The sequence below is a fragment of the Capsicum annuum genome, chromosome 6, assembly GCF_002878395.1.
Source record: "Capsicum annuum cultivar UCD-10X-F1 chromosome 6, UCD10Xv1.1, whole genome shotgun sequence".
NCBI lineage: Eukaryota > Viridiplantae > Streptophyta > Magnoliopsida > Solanales > Solanaceae > Capsicum > Capsicum annuum.
In genome coordinates this window covers 203,506,372-203,521,263 of record NC_061116.1, presented here as the reverse complement: position 1 = coordinate 203,521,263, position 14,892 = coordinate 203,506,372, and the positions used below count along the sequence as shown (strand labels likewise).

Sequence of the window (14,892 nt, the reverse complement as noted above, 5' to 3'; positions counted from 1 at the left end):
TAAAAAAAAATGGAGTATGTATGTGATGGGTGAGGTCCTCCGTGAGAATGAGTGTTGCTGTGATGGTGGAGAAGAAAAGAAAATTCTCCACTGTGTGTTATGCATCTATGGTGAAGAAGCCATTGAGATTATTCTATGTGGATGTTGAGAAAGTGAGGAATTTTTGAAGTGTTCTTCTGTGCCCATGGTCAATTGAGAGTGGTGAGTATATGGGTCTATGTGTATATTCAAATTGTGCCCCTTCTAATTCTCCTCCCTCAATTTGGTATTTTTTTTAAAGTATATAAAATGGAAAAGATCCCTATGAGTTGTATCCCCCAATTCCCATGCCCCCCCCCCCCTTCCTTTTTTGTTGTATGTGTAATTTGTTATGAACAAAGAAGGAAAAAATGTGAGATGGAAATGGGTGGGGTCACGTGGGTAGGTAGGGTAGGGGTAGGGTGTGGATGAGGTGTAAAAATTAGTTAGGATAAGGGAATATTTTGGGATTAGTGATTTAATTTGTTAGGATTTGTTGTATTTGTTTTCTTGTAGGGAATGTATAGAATGGGTGAGGGTATAATAAAGTGAGTTAAAAATGAATAAAATTGGACTTGGGAGGGACAAAATTAGGTGTCTACAGCAAACACAGAGGCAAACGAAGATACCATGGCATGATTTTGTACACAAATGATCAAATAATGACATGATAAGCACCACAGAACATGCTTTCTAACACGTTAAAGCATCCAATGAGTAAATAGATAATTAAATTTCATCGTTTTAGGTGCATACAGGTGAGCAGCAATAAGAAATAATAGAAATAATAAAGAAGAACACTTGTGAGAATACGATGCGGGGATCCCACTAAGCCTCATAGAAAACCAAAGAAGAATATCTAATTGCTTTTTCATTAAAATAATCAATGATTTTTGTTAGGATAGTAATGATTGTGTCACTTGTCTGTTAACGGAAAAGAATAGTTATTTATATAGTGGGAGAGTAGAGAAGTAAAAGGTGAGGAATAGGTAATAAAATCAATCAGTGTCGATATGAAAGGAAAATAAAATATTCTATAAAATCAATCAATAAGTTAATCAATTGAGTGGGCGAGAGATATGCTAATTCGTCGGTTAAGAAAATTTTTTCCTTTAAATAAGTGATCCAATCAATCTAAGGGAAAAGTAAAAAAGGTAAAAGATTATTCAAGAAAAATTCAAATCTGTAGATTGAATCCCCAAGAGGAACAAAATATGTTAAGTTACCATAAATGTATACACACAATTTGTCATGTATATGTAAAGAAAAGTAAGAAAGCTCATTTCTGCCATAAATATGTAACCATGATGCCATTATTTTGTTTAAAGAAAAATACAACAAACCAATCGATAAACATATTCTCATTCACATACAAGTTATAAATATTCAAGTAATATTTACTAAAAATGACTCAAATGAAAGGAAAAGTTGTCTCAATTTCAACGAGGAAACTGAATCAATTAATATCATACCAAATAAGAGAATCTTCAATTAGTAAAACATCTATTTACGACATGAAATCTCATCAACCAAATATGAGAGAAAATAATAAAGTTTCAGTGTAAGGCAAAGTAAAAATCAGTCACGTAATTATCCCTTCAACAATAACCCAATTCACATCAACACGTCAACAGTCTATCTCACTATGTAGGAATTATGATGAAGTGTCAAGACATGAGTATATGCTAAAGTATTTCTAACACCACAATTGATAGAAACTGTGGTTCATTACACAGACAATCTAAACAAGTAGTCAATAACGAATTATAAAGAATCGCACCAAAACATCAATCGGACTCCGTCAGTTTTAAACCTTAAACTTTGTCAAAGAAAAGAAAAGAAGAGGATAGGACTAATTAGACATGCAACTTCAACATGTAAACAAACTTGTGGATGGGTTATTGAGAGCCCATTTTTTTTTTCCAAAAATGGGTCAGCGGTGCAGAGAAGGTTGGTGGTGGGTGGACGGCGGAGATGACTTGGGGCGGCGACGATTGGTTCGCGGAGGAGGTTAGAGTACAAGGGGGTCTCATGGTAATGTTAGAGCGGCGCTGGCGTGCTGGTTCATCGTCGAAAGGGGAAAACAAAGGGAGAGATGGTGATAGAGGCGGAGGGGAATGGTGGTGCGGCGCTGGCAGCAGCGAGGATGGATGGCGGTACACGAGGAAGGGAGCTGTCTTCACTGTCATTTCTGTTTTGCCAGAAATGGAACTTTTTCCGGTGGTTGAGGCAGCTGTGGCTCGTGGCGGGGTTAATGGTGAATGGAGGGACGACACCAGAGCGGGCTAGTCGCTGGTTGTTATTCGACGACATTGGGGATGATTTTTCTAGAGGGAGAAGAGAGAGAGGTTTATGGGGAGAGGGAGAGAGAGGTGGATGAGAGAGGGAGGTAGAGGCTGATAGGAACGAAAAATTAAGGTTAGGTTTGGTTTCGGCTGTATAAAAGGAAGATAAAAGGGATTTAATCTCAGTCGTTAGTTCAATCTTGATCAACGTCTGACATTTAAGCTTATGTGGAATTAAAAATGTGACTATGATAATAATAGATTAGGCTAAAATTGACGTCAATATGGCTAAAATTAACATGAATAAAATGTAAATTGGCTAGATTTGTAATAGATAAGGTAAAAATTAAGCTATAAGATAAATAAATTAGACAAATTGATTTAAAAAATAGGCCGTTATTTAAATTAAAGTAGAGATAATAATATATAATATTAATAATTTAATAATAAACTATAATAATAAATAATAAATAATAACATATATAATAACGATGTCAATAATAATAAATAAAAATACTAATATAAATAAATAGTATTAAATAATGAAAAACTAGACAATGTGTTTTGAGAAAAAAAATCTGAGTGTGCACAATTACGTGAAAAAATAATTTAATAAAATTACATAAAATATCATATTTAAAAATTATAAAATGATGCTAAAAGATAGTTAAATAATTTATGCATTTTTATGAATTATTAATGCGATACGTTAGTACATATTTAATGTAAAAAATGATGTGTAAAAATATTGATAATTAAAATTTAATAATTCAATAAAAATAATAGCCTAAAACTGATATCGGGAGGTCAAAATTGGGTGTCAGCACCCATCGTATGTCTGGGGGTGTCTCTTTGAATGATCACCTAACTTTATTTAAGGAAATCGTCTCTAATTTAGAGACTCTGGAGGTTAAGTACAATGAGGAAGATCTAGGGTTAATTTTGCTATGTTCGCTGCCTGAATCATATTCGACCTTTAGGGATATAATTTTATATAGTCGTGATACCCTAACCCTAGCTGAAGTCTTGTGAATGGGTCGGTGACTCAAGGAAATGGTCTCATTATTCGAGGAAGGACTCATGAAAGGAACTCTGGAGGTGATGACAAGAATAGGTCAAAATCTAAAAACAGAAACAAAACCTATAATTACTGCCAGAAGAAGGGCCATATCAAATCTAAGTGTTATAAGTTACATAATAGAAATAAATGGGAAGCTGAAAACTAGAAAGGAAAATAACCAGAGAAGTCCGATGAAGCCAATTTTATTGAAAATGGCAGTAGTGATGGAGAACTCTTGGTAGTTTCTGATGGTAACTCCAAACCCTGTGAGAATTAGATTCTTGATTCAGCTTGTACATTTCATATGTGTCGGAATCGGGATTGGTTTAAAATATAAGAAATGGTCTCTAAAGTTGCTATGTTAATGAAAAATAACACACCTTATAATATAGCTAGTATTTGAATAATTAGGATTAAGATGTTTGATGGGGTTGTGTGGACACTTGCTATTGTGCGGTATTTCCCTGACCTGATGAGAAATCTTATTTCCTTGAGTATCCTTGATTCGAACGGATATATGTACACCGGTGAAGGTGGAGTCCTGAAGGTTAGTAAAGGTGATCTTGTTGTGATGATGGGACAGAGAAAAACTGCTAATTTATACGTCTTGCAAGGCTTTACGGTAACAGGTGATGCTATTTTTTCTACGTTCTCTCTATCAGATAGTGATGTTGCTAAGCTTTGGCATATAAGTCTGGGATATATGAGTGAAAACAGGATGGCTGAACTGGCTGAACTAAGTATGAGAGGCCTTCTTGATGGCTAGAGTATTTCCAAATTGGAGTTTTGTGAGCACTACATTTTTGGGAAGCAGAAGAGAGTCAGATTCACAAAAGGCATCCACTCTGCTAAAAGCACACTTAATTACATTCATTTTGATCTCTGGGGTCCTTCTAGAGTTTCTAGAGAATGTGCTAATTACATGTTGACTATAATTGATGACTATTCCAAAAAATTTTGGGTGTACTTCCTAAAGAAAGAGAATGATGTATTGCCTATTTTCAATGAGTGGAAGACTATGATTGAAAAACAAACAGAGAAGCAGGGAAAACGCCTTCGAACTAATAATAGTTTAGAGCTCTATTCTAATGAATTTAATGTTTTGTGCAAGTTAGAAGAAATTGTGAGGCACTTAACAGTTCATCATACTCCGCAGCAGAATGGTGTGGCTAATGAATGAATAGGACTATAACATAGAAGGTACATTGTACTCTCTCTAATTCTGGTTTACCCAAGTCTATTTAGGCCGAAGTTGCTTCCACAATTTATCTTCTTATTAACCGCTCTCGTCCAGTTGCAATTAACAAAAAACTCCACAAGAGGTATGGTTTTGTACTCCTGCTAGTTACTCTGATTTGAAGATTGTCCTTCTTATGCTCATGTTGATAATGGAAAGTTGGAACCTAGATCTATCAAGTGCTTATTTATGGGTTATAAGTCTGGTGTTAAATGATTTAAGCTTTGGTGTCCAGAAAATAGAAAGGTTATAATTAGCAGGGATGTTGTGTTCGATGAAACTATCATGCTTTGGGCTTCGCCCCCAGATGAGCCTAGTGACATAAATGAGCAAAAGTCAAGCACCACGTTGAGTTACAGATTGGAGCCATACCAGTGCCTACTTCTCAGTCTAGCCTGGAGATACTAAGTGATACTATTTCTTCTTCACTACCATTGGCACCATAATATTCTATTGCTAAAGATAGACCTAGGAGAGATATTAGACCTCCTCATAAGTATGGTGAAGCTGAATTGGTTGCTTATGTATTGAATGTAGCAGAAGGTATTGATTCTGGTGTAGAACCTTCTTCTTACTCAGACACATTTAGTTGTGATGATTTTAGCCGATGGATGATTACTATGCAAGAGAAAATGGAATCACTTCATAAGAATAACAGATGGATTTGTTTAGATTCCCTAAAGATAAAAAAGATGTCTATTGCAAGTGGATATTTTAAAAAAAAGGAACATCGTGAGTTGAAGATGCTAGGTACAAAGCAAAACTAGTTGCTAAAGGTTACAATCAGGTTCTAGGTGTTGACTTCACAAATGTGTTTTCTCCAGTTGTAAAGTATAGTTTGATTCGATCCTTTCTTTATATCGTGGCCATGCACAATCTTGAGCTTGAGCAGTTGGATGTCAAAACTGCATTCATACATAGAGAACTTAAGGAGGACATCTATATGCAATAACCAGAGGGTTTTGTAGTCTTAGAAAAGTAGGACGATGTATGCTTGCTGAAAAAGTTCCTTTTATGTCTTAAAACAGTCGACCAGATAGTGGTATAAGAGGTTTGACTCTTTTATGACTTCACATATGTTTAGGAGGAGTAGTTATGATAGTGTGTCTATTTCAAGGAGGTAAGTGATGGTTCGTTCATGTATCTTCTCCTGTATGTTGATGATATATTAATTGCAGCGAAGGATATAAGAGAGATAAGAAAAGTCAAAGCCCAGCTCAGTAAGGAGTTTGAGATGAAGGATTTAGGAGCAACAAAGAAGATCCTTGGAATGGAATTCTGAGGGATAGAGAGAAGTGTAAGTTATACTTGAGTCAGAAAAGGTACATTGAGAAAGTGCTTCACCGATTCAATATGCAAAATGCCAAACCTGTTAGTACTCTATTGGCATCTCATTTCAAATTCTCAACCACATTATGCCCAATGACAGATGATGAGCGTAACTATATGTCTCAAGTTCCATACTCTAGTGTTGTTGGGTCTCTTATGTATGCGATAGTGTGGTCACGACCAGTTTTATCGTATGCAGTCAGTGCAGTTAGCATATACATGCAAATCCTGGTAAAGAACATTGGAAAATAATTCAGTGGATTTTCAGATACTTGCATGGATCTGCTAATGTTTGTTTGCAGTTTGAGCGAAATAGAGATGTAGTGATCGAGTATATTGATTCTAATTTTGTAAGAGACCTTGATAAAAAGAGGTCCCTTACAGGCTATGTTTTCACCATTGGCGGTTATGCTATTGGTTGGAAAGCTACTTTACAGACTACAGTTGCTTTGTCAACTACTGAGGTAGGGTACATGGCTATTACAGATGCTTACAAGGAAGCTATTTGGTTAAAGGGTCTATTTGGTGAACTTAGCAAAGACTTACAAATTACAACCAGGGGTGGCTCAAGCGTATTGGTCGCCTAATGCGAAAATCAAATAGAGGCCTTAAACTTTTTAAAAAAAAATAATTTTTTTACTAACTCTATTTTCAAAATTATATAATAGATTTTTTCTAATTATTTTTTTTAAGTAACAATATAATTAATGCATTTAATCTTTCTTGAGACATCATACTCTATACATATGAACTTCTAATAATTCTTTTTTTTATATAAAAAAATAATTTTTCTATAAATAATATTTATTTATTTTTAAAAAAATCTATAATATATTATCATGAAAAATGAGGCTCCTCAAATTTGGGGGCCTAAGGTGACCGCCTATTTTTTTCTAAGGTAGAGCCGTCCCTGATTACTACTATCTTTTGTGACATTCAGAGTGCTATCTTCCTTACAAAAAATTAGATGTTTCACTAGAGGACAAAGCATATCAATGTTCGGTATCATTTTGTGCGTGAAATTATTGCTCATGGAATGTTGTGTTAAGCAAGATTAGTACTCATGATAACCCCATTGATATGATGACCAAGAAACTACCAAGTGCCAAGTTTGAGCATTGCTTGGACTTGGTTGGTGTCAGCAGTTAAGATGTGCCCTTAGGGGTTTTTATAGAAGAGGTGGAGAGTTTTCTTAAAACGGATTTGAGTTCTGAATTAGAATTCGTGTCAAGGTGGAGATTGTTAGAGTTTGTGACCCAAATTTCGTTGATCTGCCCCTGAAAAGTTCGTGGTGCGAGCCATGTTAGTATGTTTTTGGGCCTAGGATTTATTTTTATGCACGTATTATATAAGAGCAATTTAGTGGGTCGTTTTGGACGTTTTTAATATGTCATTCTCCTCATTGTAGTATCCATCCTTCATAGTGAATTTCCTCTGCCTTTGCCCGTGGTTTTTCCCGCAAAGGTTTCCACATAAATCTATGTGTCTTGTTCTTATTTTATTTTGTTTTGTTGTATTGCTTATTCTACCCGATTATAACAGTGAAGCTGCCGAAAGTACTGCCTACTGTACCATCATCCTGGCATCTTTTCGTTTGCTCTAATTTTCTTGATTTTGGGTTAAAGTACGGTGAATATGCAATTGTTATATAGATTGTACCAGTTAAATTTCTGCCCTTTTTTGACTCCTTAAGTAGGATTCAAGGTCTTTTTGCTGATTTTTTCAACTGGACTGGTTCAACTACTGCGTAACTTAGAAGTGTCTCCACACCTCAAAATGTGGTAGGTAGAACTAAGGGAACAAAAAAAGGCTTTTCCGGTGGATGAAGGATCCTACATTTAGTAGGGTCTGGGGAAGGGCCATACCTCAAGAGAGTGTGAAGGTTAAATCTGTGATCTATAGGCTATAGGGGTACAATTTTACCATTGCTTCAAGACTTTTAGCAATTTTGGATAATTAAGCATATCAACCGTGGCACAAAAATACTATTGTAACAACTAATAGCAGGGACAACCTCTTTTCAGTACCATCCCCATTTCTTCCTTGCTCCTGCCAGTCTCTCCATTAATGATTTCGAAGTTTAGAAATTGCATATTAATGCATTTAAATCATAAGAACATTGAGGTTAGCTTGCTGAAAGTATCATTCTTTACTGTTGGAGTTGTTCACCTTCCAGTTATTGAGCAATTCAAATAGTTCAATTACTTTAAAAGTAACAAAAACTAGTTATGTGATTTACTGTTATAGTGGGTTACTTTCCGTAATTAATTTGATGTGACAAGATAATTTTGTCACTTCAATATTACATATATGAAATTAACACGAATTATATGTATGTTATAATGAAGTTTATATGTGCTTTAGGAACTGGAATTGGGGTGGAGATGGAGTAATTGTTGGATCAATAATTGGATTCTTCCTCTTAATGAATAAGAGGAATGTGGGGAAACAAATGACTTATAAGTTACATGAGTTATAAAACATAAATAGGAAGAACTATTAGTGAATAATTAGTGAGATGTAACAAAAGAAAAATGCCACATTCATTCTTCCACAATTAAACATGGAAGAAGAGTCATCAAAAGACCATTTTTACAACAATGAAATGTGGGAGATAAAGATAAAAAGATACTCTAGTATGCAGCACTTCAATGCACATCAACATGCACCATTTCAATAGCAAATTTATTATTAAAATGCTTTAAAAACCCAATAATTCCAAAAAAAAAAAAACAATCATTCAACTAGATCAAAACTTGAAAATAGTCAAGTAGGAGAAATAAAACATTGTCCCCAATTTTCTAATACTACTTCTTTATTGAGAATCACATTTCTGGGCTGATCACTGCGCTTTTTCAGAGCTTTTCAATTGACGTTGCTGTGAAATTTCTGAGATATGTTAGACGATGTTAGATTAAAAAGAAGAGAGTTAGACCATAAATATATTTAATTATCATATGAACTACAGAGTTATTTTTAACAAAAAAAAAAAAATTATGTTTGATGATTACTGAACGATAACAATCTTCCGAAACAATATGAATTAAAGATTGAAAATAATGTTATTTCATAGAATTGTCACTACAAAAATATAGAAATTAGCAATGATTAATTAATTTTTATCATTACAAAAAGTCCATCTCTAATCCTTTTAATTACTGAATGTTTTGATAAGACTTTCCGAAACTAAAGGTTGAATAATGTCGAAATATTTATTGGTGAAAGTGATAGTATTACATTTAATTTTTCTTTTTTACTATAGATATACAATTTTAAAATTAAGTAGTTATAGAAAGAATAACTTCTCAGACAAGTGTTTGATAAAAACTAGTTTCAATCAAAACATTTTGTAAAATAAAAATTTGTTAAATCACTTTTATAAAATAATTTCTTTTTGCAGAAAAACTGCAGTAAATGCATTCAAAAGTTACATAATTTGTCACTTTAATTTTTTTAAAGACAACTAGAGATGACTTGCAATTTGCATCCTTATAAGACCAGGCACATTAATCATTTCCAGAATATTCTTTGGGTAACATTCTACATGGTCCACAAGTAAGCAATATAATTTAATGACTATAATATTTTCAAATCAAGCCAAGATACTTATAAATACAAACTGATATTAGACATAAGTATAAATTTCACCTATTCATGTTGCTCTTTAGAAATAAATTGTAAGGAAATTTAATTAATAGTAAAATAAACTTACTTCCTTTACCAAGTTGCTGTAAACTATTATGAATTTGGCATGAAGATCCCCAGTCCACATTATGTTGTCCTTTTGCTTAACATCCTTGTTATTTTTGAGGTAGAGATGAGCTCCATCTTTCATAGCTTGCTTTTGTAAGAGCTCATTGTGTTCATCACATACAACTGTGCATTTATTTTAAGGAGATATCAATTAAAATTGAATTATATCACATATTATATGACTAGTTAACTTCACACATATTTATAAAATTTGTTTAATTATAAAAATAACATTACAAAACATACTAAAAATAGGAGTTATCGATGGATAGTTTATGTCGCTAAACAATAAAAAATTTATTACTAATTTTATTTAACGATGAATTATGTTAAATTCTTTTAGCTCCAAACTATTTAACGATATATAATGGTAAATTTTAGAATATTTTTTTTATTGTGTATTTATAAAAATAATTGATTTTATCCACAATAGATATCATAACTAAAAGAGTATGGAAAATTACTTGAGGAATTTTATCCAAAGCCACAACTCAATCAAAAAGTTTTAAAAAATCAAGGTTCGGCGAGTGGATATTTATCATCATCATATCAATTTTTGTATTTCCTTCAGAAAGCATTGACATTGATGTCGAAGACGTATCAACCATGATAACGGTATTAATACATTTTGAAAGTCAGTAAAATGTTTACCCAAAAAAAAGTAAGTCTGTAAAATAAATTATACGCAAAATTACTATAAAGATTTATCTTTCATATACAATTTCGATATTAATTTTTAGGTTTATTGCTACTCTTTTGTTTATGCAATTGCACATATATAAACTTATATTATAATCAAGGGCGGAGCCAGGCCTTGTTAGGGGGTTCGGTCGAACCCTCTTCGACAGAAAAATACATCATTTATATATGGTTAAAATTATTTTTATGTATTTATAGTAGGTGTTGAACGCCCTTCGACTGGGTTTTCTTTGATTATTGAACCCTCTTAGTCGAAATTCTGGCTTCACCTCTGATTATAATCAATATATACAATTTTATACATATTTACACAAAAAAATTAATTAACATATAATAATTTAGAATGAATAGTTGAATCTATTATATAGAATAGGAAAAGCATAGTAATGACACACATAAGTATCATACAATTTCAAGCTTGAAAATTATTTAAAACAAAAAACTTGAGAAAAAAGACCAGTTCAGCTTTCTGATATCAACAAAGTGAATTCAAACTCAAATTCAAATTTAGATGTCCTATCATAATCACACTATCACAATATTTGATTATTTAAATAAACTTAAACATGAATATGTATTTTGAATTATTATTTTATTATTTTTAAATGAAAAATTAAAAATAATTAGAATTGTATTGATTAAAATGCCATGTTTATCATATAAAATTAAAAATTAAAATCAAAATATTCAAAATTAAAATTAAAATTAAACAAAATTAACAATATCGCTTCCTATATTGTGTATGTGTATTACTTTTCTTTTTTCTTTTTATTTCCTATCTAGTGCTTGGCATCTATATTATTGGAACCCGATTAATCTGGATTCGTGTGCGTGATGTCCATTCGGAGGAGGCACCCCTATCAAGAATTTTATCATATCCAAGAATCAAATATGAAACCTCCAGTTAAAAAAGGAGTAGCTCCAATTGGATATACTTTTTTTTACTGAAGGTAAAATATTAAATATAAATTAGTGAAAATATTAGAGTTTATTGAAATTTTAGTATATAAGGAATAAAATGAATAAAGTGAAAACATTACAGAAGTACAGATACGTGAGATGTCAAAACGATAAAATAATATGTTAGCTTAGAGTGGAAGAAAAAACTCCTCAAAATTAAGAGGGGAATTTCAATTAAAAAGAAAATTATTTTTCATGAAAATCATATTTTCTTGCTTTTTTTTCCTACATCTAATATAAGATAAAAAAAAAGAAAATTATCTCGCGATCAATAGTAATAATAATTAAATCGATGTTTTCCTTGGTCTTTCCCTTCCCGCTCAATTTCCTAATCTTGTGTCACCTCTACCATCCAAACTATTGTTTTAAAATGGTAGATAGACTATAAAAGTCAAAAGATTTGCACCTTCAAAAATTATTCTTAAGAGATTTAATTTATTTTCACTTCCGATTCTATATCACTTTGACCTATTGACAAAAATTATTTATTCCTCCCTTTTCCTTCAAAAAGATCAAGCGTAAAACAATTTTAAAGTCATTAAATAATTAATAAAATGGTGTCCCTTCAAGGAGATTTGATAAAATTTAAAGGATACATATTAAGTAAAACTACCGTCCTCCTCTGAAAAGTCATAGGGAAAGCTAATGGAGTAAGTTATAAAGAATATAATTTAATTCCTGATAAACACATAAAACTCATTTTAACTAGTAAAACAACATAAACAAACATAGAAATGATGTTGTGACAACTAGGAAAAGAAAAATTCAAAATTTATAAGATAAAAATAAAATTTTAAAAGAGATCGATGATAAAATCGCAAATGAAAAAATTATCAACATATCAATTAAATCTCTTTTAAAAAGAAAATCACATATAATTTATTTATATCAAAGAATCAAAAATTATAAGTTCAATATAAATTTTTAGAGATGTTACCTTTATAGTTCTTACACTTTAGCAAATCAACAATCTTGATAGCAATATTATTGATCTGACTAACTAGCATCACGTGAACTTCATCTATCATTCCAAAATAAGTAGTTGCCACTGTATTATTACTATCAGAGCCGTCTGCGATGAAATTGTATTGATAATATGCGGTAACCCTAATGAGCATAGGGAGGATTAATTTATAGAGATTGAGACTTAATCTGGTACGTCCATCAAATAGATGGTGGACGAACAAGATCTATTCTTTATTAAATATTAGTTATATATTTTATATTAATTGCTCCACAAATTAAAAAAAAAAGGAAAAAAATTAAAATATACAACCTTAGGTTGTTTATTGTAAGTCATACCAATACTTTTTAGATTGGAAGTCATAGCAATTTTAAAAATAAAAATAAATAATTTTTTTATTTTTGTAAAAAAAAAAAAAACTTAAAATAAGACATTGGTTACTAAAAGAAATCAACCACCCCACTTTTTTTAAAAAAATAATTAAACCTCAAAAACATATAGGCAAGGAGGGTTAGACCTTAACTTACCATTCTTAATGAGGTAACAAACCCTCAACTAATCAACAACTGTGTAAAAATAAGAACTAGAGAGAACTAGATATTTTAGGATCATTATAGAATTTATGTTACACTCTATGATGATATTACAAAGAAGGATGCTTAAGTAGTGAAAAAATATAAAGATGAACGAGAAGTTTGAGTTATTAATCACGAACTCCTTTTTATAAATGTATGAACTAAAAAGAAATGTTGGCCCATCAAAAGTACATTGATATATTCGATACTTCCTTCTTCATCGAACCTATTCAAAATCACTTGAAAATTCATCACTTCTTGAATTTGTTGGGTCTTATTAAAGTTGTTGACACTATCGCATGATTTTTCTTTGTCGGTGGTGTCTTGGAACAAACTCCTCTATCACCTTAGCATCCCAACTTTGATTTTTATCGTGACATGTTTTTATTTTTCTATTTTTTTTGCCCAGGAGAGATATTGACATCCCGAGCTGCACTTGCAATGCATATTTCTAGCATGTATTCATCACTTTCATCAAATATGTCATAGTCTTGGAGGATTTCAAAACTCTTTGAAGACAATGTATCACTTTCCACCAATTGTTTGGTAGTATTAATTCTAGAAAGGAAATTAATTACACCACCTGAAGTTTGCTTGTAGCTTGATGAATAATTATTAATTGCAAATTTATTTGGGACAAAAATTGAAGCTTGAGCATTAAGTTTGCTGCCAATATTATCCGACTGATGTTCGTCTTCTTTATTTACCAAATCTGCCTAACAAAGAGAGCTAGTATCACTTTGTTGCACCTAACAGAATCAAGTTATTGATTTTTCTTTAATACTTAAGCCACCTCTGGATTTAATATAACCATTGTAGGTTTTTGGGATTAATTTCATGACCAACTTTATCCGAGAGAAGATCAAAAGTAATTGGTTGAGAAATGTCCTTTGGGGAAGAAGCTCGAGCATATGGAACATTCCTTTCTAGCTGCACATTAACGCGAGCATGAGAGCCAATTCGAATACCAAAATATTTTTTATGTGCTACCATGATCCAGTCCTTGCCAATACTGCTATCCACTCCCTTGATTTTGTTCGCTGATTCATCACCAGTAACATGTTTTTCACTGATGGAATGTTCAAAATGAGTAGAATTAGAAGGGGACCGCAAATTATCAACTTCTAAAGTTTTATCCAATGATTTCTTAGAGAAATTCAAGCACGAATGTTGTCTAGAATTTTCACTGCTCGCCACAACATCGTGAATATGGTGCATATCTGACTGTGACATCTCACGGGTCACCAAATTTATGGGTTTTAAAGATGTATTATGCTCTTGTTCATTAGTGTATTGTTCAACAACTAAGTTCCTCACTTATAGTTCATATTTTGTTTGAGATGAAGGGACTAAGACCTTAAAATTCTCTCCAGATTGGACCATCAACTCACGTGCATCCACATCACCTATTGCATTATTGTTTGCAATAATTTATTGTTGTTGGGAATCAACATTCGACGCAACAAGCTTACCAACATTGTTATGGACCTCAACATCTATGCGGGAACTTGCCAACAAGTTTGGTTGTTGGTTCTTCTCATGAGGTTTCGATCTCCATCTTCCCATCCTCTCTTATCATTCAAAAATCCTCTCATATTCCCTTGAAATATTTCTCCAATATCATCTTCACAACCTTCACCACCTACATTCTAGATAGTATCTAGTTTCTTTTTTAGTATCAAACAACATGTACCTTCATTATGTCCTTGGTGTTTGCGCAAAAATTACACACAAGGGTAGATTATAATAAATAATTTTCTGGAAAGTCTCTACAAGCTTACCAATTTTATTGTCCAAATATCAAAATCATATTTGCTTTAAAAGTTTTTTCAGTAGGTCTGGAATCACCTTAATCCTAGCGGTGCTCGGTCTGGACTTAACTTGTGTTGCTTTATCTATAACTATTGGTATTCCGACTGCTGCTTCTATAGACAATAATAACCTCTTAGCAAATAAATCTAGAGCCAAGTTCGGTGAAGAAATCCACACTGCTGCCTTAGTCGTTTCTTCTT

The 14,892-nt window shown here is 32.3% G+C and overlaps 1 long non-coding RNA gene across 1 annotated transcript in view; it reads left to right on the top strand.

Moving 5' to 3' along the window:
- Positions 1–13,523, top strand: part of LOC124899322 — a 29,075-nt gene extending 15,552 nt beyond the window's left edge. Inside the window, exon 2 of the long non-coding RNA XR_007056734.1 lies at positions 13,290–13,523. This is a non-coding gene — a long non-coding RNA (uncharacterized LOC124899322). The remainder of the gene's footprint in view (positions 1–13,289) is intronic.
- The last annotated feature ends 1,369 nt before the right edge of the window (positions 13,524–14,892 follow it).